This window comes from Aythya marila (genome assembly GCF_965140915.1).
Source record: "Aythya marila genome assembly, chromosome: 10".
NCBI lineage: Eukaryota > Metazoa > Chordata > Aves > Anseriformes > Anatidae > Aythya > Aythya marila.
In genome coordinates this window covers 15,173,229-15,181,243 of record NC_139051.1, presented here as the reverse complement: position 1 = coordinate 15,181,243, position 8,015 = coordinate 15,173,229, and the positions used below count along the sequence as shown (strand labels likewise).

The following is an 8,015-nucleotide window of genomic DNA, read 5'->3' as shown; positions in this document are numbered from 1 at the left end:
TGGCGGTGGGTGGTGTGCGAGGAGGGGTCGTGTTGGTGCTCCTCTGAGGGGGGCTTAGGCCCGGAGCGGGTTAGGTGCTTAATTAGGAGCTTAAATATTTTTTCTCTGCTGTTGTTGGGCTGCTGGTGGAGCTCGGCGCTGAGGGTGGCTCTGTGGTGGTTGCTGCTGGGCCAGGCAGGGGTGCTGTGGTTTCTGTAGGAGGCTTGGGTGTGAAGCTCCTGTTCCCCTTTGTGCTCGGGGGGCTCCATCCTGCTGTGCCTGCCCAGGCTTCTTCAGCCGGTTGAGGTCCTTCTGAGGGGACCTTTGGGGGCAGCTCATGGCAGCCATCAGCCCCTGACACCTCCAAGCTCCCTGTGGTGGTGGTGGGGCTGCTGCTGGTGTCTGGGGAGAGCTTCCTGCAGCCAGGCTCCCCCGAGGGGAGTGGGTGCTGTGAGCCTCAAACTGTGCCTTGTTCTCCTTCCTTCTTCCTCTGGCTGAGTTTCCCCCTCAGCTAACTCTGCCTGGCCTTTCTGTGGACTGCTGCCTGGTGTCTGTTGGTGAAGGAACTGCTCGAACCTCCTCCAGTAGGTGAGGCTCTGGTGCTAGCGCCTTCTGGGAATTGAAAAATGATTGTTTTTTTACCAAGTTGAGCAAGAGTTAACGTTTAACATGGTGACAGCTTGTTTTAAGGCCTGCAGCTTGTTGCTGGTGCTTGGCTGGCAGTGACTGTGTGGGGCCTGGTTTGTGTGGGATGGTTTGTTCATTAAGGTGCCCACTACATGTCTACCTCTGACACCACAGGTACATCGAGACTGAAATCCATTTGTCTTAAGTCTGGGGGGAAATTAGGTATGTAGTTTGGACACCACCTCAGTGGGGCTCAAACAGCAACCCCTGTGTCACGTTCCTGTCTGCCATTTCTTTTATTCCTACTCTCTGATTGAGGACCTTGTGGCATGCTGCTATTTTCCTGGTCCAGCAGGAAGTTTGGCCTCTGTTCTGGGCCTGATTTACAGAATGCTGCCAGGTGCTGTGACTGCAGCATGTGTGTGCGTAGAGCTGTATCTCCTTGCCCAAGGCAGAGCTCTTCGGATTTGGTTGGTTCTGTGGCTCCAGGTCAGGTTTTCACTGTTAAAGTGGGCTTGTGCTAATCAGAGTGCTTCAGGAGCTTGATAAGGGCAGAGCTGCCTCCTCCCTCGGAATGGTGAATAGCTTTTAACAGATTGAGAGCTCTGCTTGTAATGGAGATGATAGCCCACAAGCCCTGCTACTGGCTATGAGGATCCTTAATCTAGCTCCCTCTCTGTCAGTAAAGTTTGTTTCCTTTTCCAACTTTTTTTGCCAATATAAGAGTTCATACAGGGGCAGAAAAGGTTTCTTAGCTGACATCCAGAAACAGCTGATACATCTCAGAATATCTTTTGCAGAACACTTTTGCAATCAATTCCACTTATTGCAGTCAGGCAATCTCTCAAGTGTGTTTACAGCTACCAGAAGCAACAGAACTTGAGAGGAAGTAACAGAAAGCAGTAGCTGATCGGGGTTTTTCTTTGAGAACATATGGGTTGGAAGGGACCTTAAAGATCAATTAGTTTTGACCACCCTGCCATGGGTAGGGACGCCACCCACTAGATCAGGGTGCTCAGGGCCCCATCCAGCCTGGCCTCAAACACCTCCAAGGATGGGGCATCTGCAGCTTCTCTGGGCAGCCTGTGCCAGTGCCTCATCACCTGAGTGAAGAATTTCCTCCTAATCTCTAATCTAAATCTCCCCTCTCTTAGTTTAGAGCCATTCCCCCTTATCCTGTCATCTGAATGCACAAAAAGTCTCCCTCCACCTCTTTTACAAGCCCCCTTGAAGTACTGAAAAGCTGCAATGAGGTCACCCCAGAGCCTTCTCTTCAGGCTGAACAGCCCCAGCTCTCTCAGCCTTTTTTCACGGGAGAGGTGCTCCAGCCCTTTGATCAACTTTGTGGCCCTTCTCTGGACCTGCTCTAACAGCCCCACATCCTTCTTGTGCTGGGGGCCAAAGACCTGGCTGCAGGACTCCAAGTGGGGCCTCACAGGGGTGGAGTAGAGGGGGACAATCACCTCCCTCCACTGCTCCCTGGGTGCAGCCTTCAAGCCAATTCCTCACCTGCTGAATGGTCTGTCCGTTAAGTCCATATCTCTCCAGTCTGGAGATCAGGATGCCGTGTGGGAGCACGTCAAAGGCCTTTACAGAAGTCCGAGTAGATATTGTTTAGCAAAAGTCCTTTCATAATGTACCCTGCTCAGATATTTTCTCTTGGCTAATTGTATTGTAGGCTGTTTTTAGATATCCTTCCCAGCTCCCAAACATGCTTACCAATATAACAATGCTGTCATAGCATTTTATTGCTTTAGGACTACTTAAACTTAGAAGTGTGAAGGTTGTGTGTGGTTTTATATATATATATATAAACATACACGCAACAACTTTTCCATGCTGTTCTGGATGTTCAGCTCATCTGAAAGTCAAAAAACTCATCTGAACCCAGGCTGCTCAGATTGATGAAGAATGAAAGTTAGCAGGTCAAGCCACTCCAAACATTTTAAGTGCCCTCCCAGTTTCCTCATACATGGCCTAGTTAAGCAAATGGGAACTCTCCCAGTGGTGCCAGTATTAAAAAAAAAAAAAAAGAAAAAAAAAAGGAAAAAAAGCTGAGTCAAACCAAGAGGTGATCTATTTCTTCCATGAAAGACCTTCTTCTTCCTCTCCCTCAATATGTGCAGCATTTAGGCCAAGTTCAGGCTTTAACAAATTTAGGTTGTGTACCTGTCCCACAGATACGGAAGCCAGAAGGCCAAGTCACTTGTCTGAAGTCCTAAAAGAAGCAGCCACTTCAAAGGCCGGTCCTTTAGCATCCTCCTTCCTGATGACTGCAGCAATTAACCTGCTTGTGCCTCTGGGGGGGTGTGCAGATTGCAAAGGATCTGCAGCATGGTGTGGGGCAGCACTGCTGTCACAGCAGCCCTAGCGATAGGGAGAGCTCCAGTGCAGGGGATTCCCAGAGAACAGGGAACTGCCCTTCCCTAGGGAAAGGAGCATCAAAACCCTCTGGTTTGCAGGAGAGGAGGTGGCAGAAGCTCCAAAAAGTTGCTAGCCCCTGGTCAAACATGGGGCTTTCAGACAGGCGTGGGGAAATGAAACCCGTGAGCTCAGTGCAGTTGGTGTGGCACCAATGGCTTTGTGTGGGGTGTTGGTGCCTCGCTATTTCCCGGCCTGGGGAGCAGCCAGCTCCATGGCAGGAGTGCAGGAGGAGGAAACAGCTCTGTATTCCCACCGTGAGAAGCCCTGGTGCAGAAGCCCTCGAGGTGCTGAGGCATGCAGGCTGCCCAGGAACAGCAGAGCCAGCAGGACTCCTGCGTACCCAGATGCAGCAAGTCCTCTTGCAAATCCTATGGTGAAGCAACCGGAAAGAAATCGTGGTGTTTGGTATTTCCTATCCAATTTCAGGTGGGATCCTTCTGGCTTCTTCACAGGAAGGTGATTTATTACTTGAACCTGAAGGTTTATCTTGCGTCTGTACCAGGGAATGTCTATGCAGAAATCCATACCTCCCGGAGACCCCTGGCTGGTGCTTGGGCATGACGGTTTCTAACAGCAGTGAATTTTACAAGCTTGATCCTTGTTCTTGGCATGAACCACCTTCCTTTCTCCTGCAGGCAGGGTACAAGCAGCTCCAGATGCAGCGCTGAAGCCCTTTCCTATATTTCCCTATCATATTCTTTTTGTTGCAAGTCATTTATTTTTCCACACAACCCTTTTAGCTCATGCCTCACTTGAAAGCTGCTTTGAATTTCAATTCACAATTATTCAGCTTTTTCCACACCTACATAGCACCTTTGCTTTAAGCTCGTACATGATGTTCTGCTGTCTTTAAGTGCACAGTAGCTGCTAGGGCAAGAAAATGCAATAAAAGCGAGCAAGTTTACCTTGTGGTATGTGTGAAGAGAGTTAATTGAGTTAAAAACTCTATCAGAAAAACTATACAGGTTGACTAGGAGGCAACAAGTGACCAGTCAAATTCAGTTTATGCTCAAAGACCAAATTTATCCAGAACTTTGAGTTTTTAAACAGAGTGGGACAGACAAAAAGCAGGTAGAGGTGTTCAGTGGGATCCAGCAATAATGCCACTGGACAGAAATTTATAGTGCTTTGTAAAGCATTAGAATATAAAGAGAAGAGAAGATTTCAAAGTTACAGGAAGGTATTTAAAATCAACTTCTTGTGCAATTTAGAAAAAGGTTACCTGACTGTTCTCTTTTTTTTTTTTTTTTTTTTTTTTTTCTTTTAGAAACGTTTGGAAGAGCTCTAATGAGTTGTACTATGAGAAAGTGCACCCTGCAAAAGCCACATCCCTGAAGGACCAGAGCAGGGCGCTTGGTATGTGCTGGGACATCAGGAAGGGAAAGGGCACGCTGACCATGCCCTGCTGCTGGCTGTGAGGCTTGCACAAATTGAATGGGGGAGAACTGAAGCCTCAGCTGCACTCAGTGCACCAGGCTGGGGGTTCCTGGGTGTCTGTGTACCCCAGCGAAACTATCCTGGAGACATTCCTGCGTGCAAAAATGAGAGAGTGAATAATATTCTCTGCTGCACGTGATGCTAGGACAGATTCTAGGCTGCTTTTGGTGCTGTGTGACAGAGGAGGGAGCTGTTAGCTTACCAGTGACCTGGCTGAGCAAGCAGATGCCCTCCTGGCCACTGGCTTAGCTCCTGGGCAGCCCACAGAGGGACGATGTCAAATCAGACCTGAAGGAGGTGGGTGCTGGCCTGGATGCAGCTAAATGTCTTGCTTCAAGCGCCTGTCCGGTGTGGTTTGTGCGTCTGTACAGGGAAAATCCCCAATAACTGGTCTGCAGGGTCAATGGGAGCAGGGGGCCTGTGAAGCTGGTAGGAAGAGGAACATTTTGGCAGCAGGGTCTTGAACTCCGTTGTGAGAGAAAAGCTGGGCTAGGCCAACACAGGCAGGTTTGAAGTGGGATCCCGATCTGACTCGATCTGCCTTTTCTCCCAGTGCAACTCATCGGCAGCCTTCCCGCACCAGCCAGCAGCAGTGGTACGAAGCATGGCTTAATTATAACCCTGAAAGAAAAAGGATTTCTTCATGAGATGTTGCTTCATGGCTGCTGGTGGCAGAGCTCCGCACGAGCCGAGTCGTGCTGGTTTGGCAGGTAGGTGTGGTGGTGATGTGCACGCGTGGCTGGGCAGTGGGCTCTGAGTCAGAAGCTCCTGGTGACGTTGCTAAATTCAGCGTACCACAGAGGTCTTTTTCTGCTTCACACTGGAGCTGCTTTGATGCAGCCTTTCTACGTTCAGAAATATGGCTCAGACCCAGCTCTTGTGAGTCACAGGTATTCATTCTTACTTGCCTTTTGCCAAGGCCTAGCGAAAAAGTGCTGTCCATGTTATGTGTCTGTGGTCTGGTTTCCACCATGCTCATCTTCTGGCAGCAGTTAGGTGACAACAATTAAATATCAAGGCAGCCTGTCTTCCTAGCCATGATAGAGTGCTTTATTTCTCCCTCTGTGGGGATAGTTTGGATGTCAGATGACTTCTAGCTACGTAACCTGAGCCCCAGAAGGCAAAGGCAGGGGCTGAGAGAATGAAGAACTGCCCACTGCAGGAGAAGATCAGGTCTGAGACCATCTAAGGGACCTGAAGTCCATGGGACCTGATGAGATAGACCTGTAAGTCCTGAGGGAACTGGCAGATGTAGCTGCTAAGCCTCTCTCTGTCACACTTAAGAAGCTGTGACAGTCTGGTGAAGTTCCCAGGGACTGGAAGAGGGGAAACACAATCCCCATTTTAAAAAGGGAGAAAAAGAAGACCCAGGGAACTACAGGCCAGTCTCACTTCTGTGCCCAGCAAAGTTATGGAGCAGATGCTCCTGGAAACTCTGCCATGGAAAATAAGGAGGCGACTGGTGACAGCCAACAGGGCTTCACTAAGGGCAGATCATGCCTGAAAAATCTGGTGGCCTTCTGCGATGGGGTTAGGGCATTCACGGGTAAGGGAAGAGCAGCTGATGTGGCCGACCTGGTCTTGTAGGAAGCATTTGATGCTGTCCCCTGTGATATCCTTGTCTCTGAACTGGAGAGATGCAGATTTGATGGATGGACCAGTCAGTGGGTAATGTGGTCAGCACACTGGAGGGAAGGGATGGGGATGTCATCCAGAGGGATCTGGATAGGCTCAAGAGGTGGGCCTGGGTGAAACTCATGAGGTTCTGCGAGGCCAAGTGCAAGGTCCTGCACCTGGGCTGGGGCAGTGCCGAGCACAAGCACAGGCTGGGTGACGAGACAGAGAGCAGCCTTGGAGAGAAGGATTTATGAAGGCAGGCTGAGAGAGCTGGGGCTGTTCAACCTGGAGAATGGAAAGCCCTGGGGAGACCTGACAGTGGCCTTCCAGTGCCTAAAGGGGGCTGCTGGAAAGCTGGGGAGGCACTTTGTCAGGGAGTGCAGTGATAGGATAAGGGTAATGGCTTCCAACTAAAAGAGGAGAGATTTAGATGAGACAAGTGAGGAAGTAATACCAAATGCCATATGAACCAATCTTTTTTCTTAGCACAGAATCATCCAGGTTGGAAGAGACCTCCAAGATCACAGAGTCCAGCCTCTGACCTGACACTAACAAATCCTGTTCAACTTTCCCCAGGGTACTGGTTCTAGAAATCAGCAATCTTGCCTTCACCTTCGTAGGTGCACCAGCTTCTGAGATGGTTTGAGTTGATGATAAATCTTGTATGCCTTGTACAGCAGTGACTGATTCACATCAGCTCACTTGATCACTTATTTCCAGGGAAGTACCACGTCAATTTGCCAGCATTCTGTCCCTGACACAATAAAATGCTTGTGAATTCAAAGCTTTTGGAACTCAGAATGGAATTTTCCTCTAAAATTTTGCACGTTGAAATATGGGAATCATACAGAGAGAATTGCTAGACTATTCGATATGAGAAGAGTTTAAAATTAATCGCTCAGTTCAAACAGAAAACTTTATTTCTCAACTCAGTTCAGACTAATATATAGTTGCATAAAAAGTTCCCTGAGAAAAATCAAGGCATAAATTTGGCGTTTTATCACTCAATTTCATGCTGAGTTTCCTAGAAGAATATTTCAGTTTCAGTAAGTAAGAAGAGGACTGTATCTATCTGGAAGAATACCTTTTTCAGTTAAAGACTTAATGCAATCCTTTCATGTTCTCTTTAAAAAAAAAAAATATATATATATATATATATGGACAAGAAGCAGAAGATGCAGGAGCAAATACTGCAAAGACAAAAGACTTGCCCTCTTGTATAGTGGGAAAAAAGGTCTTGTAGCTAAATGGGGAAAAAACCTTGCTTCCAGCTTTCTGAGTTTTGGAACAAGTCTCTGTGGGATGTGTGTTACTGGGCCTCCCCAACCTCTGCACAACGTTGCATTTCTTCACAAAAATAGGTCTGGTACTGAAGTAAACGGATAAAAATGTGGGAGAAGTACTTGGGGCGAGGGGATGCAAACTGGATGCCATCTTTCTGGTGAATGGCTCTGGGTTAACTGCTGCCACCAGGCACCTCTGCCATGTCAGCGTGTACAAGCCTGTGTTCCAGGGCTGAAGACCCCATGCAGTGATACTCAGCAGTGTCCTTGAGGCTCACATCGGTCATTTGTAGGTACAGTGTCCCTAGAGTTGTCCCCAGAGGTGACGAGCCATCCTTCCACAGCCACTGAGTAATCTGCCATCTCCCCTCTGAACTCCTGGCTGTGAGCACCTCTCTGCAGCCCCCCTGGGAGCAGCTCTGACCCGAGCAAGGCAGAGCCCACCCAAACTGAACTCAGATTTTTCAGGAAAGCTTGAGAGAGTCCTTGGGGGTTTTCAGTTTTCTGTTCTCTGCCACAAATTCAGCTTTAGACTGACCCCTGAGGGGCAGCAAGGACCAGTGAAATCTCAGAATGGCCTCATGAAACTTCTTGAGAAACCGTTTTACCTGCCAATGTCAAGGCAAAGCACTGGGCAACTTTGAGCCA

The 8,015-nt window shown here is 48.6% G+C and overlaps 1 long non-coding RNA gene across 2 annotated transcripts; it reads left to right on the top strand.

The window, feature by feature from the left end:
* The first annotated feature begins 20 nt into the window (after window positions 1-20).
* LOC309881931 lies at window positions 21-7,305 on the top strand. Of its 2 annotated transcripts, none has more exons than XR_014318205.1 (4): window positions 21-567; window positions 4,298-4,386; window positions 5,021-5,177; window positions 6,576-7,305. It is a non-coding gene; the product is annotated as an uncharacterized lncRNA (long non-coding RNA). The 2 variants fall into 2 exon arrangements; XR_014318206.1 differs by having other exon boundaries at window positions 6,571-7,305.
* Window positions 7,306-8,015: the final 710 nt, after the last annotated feature.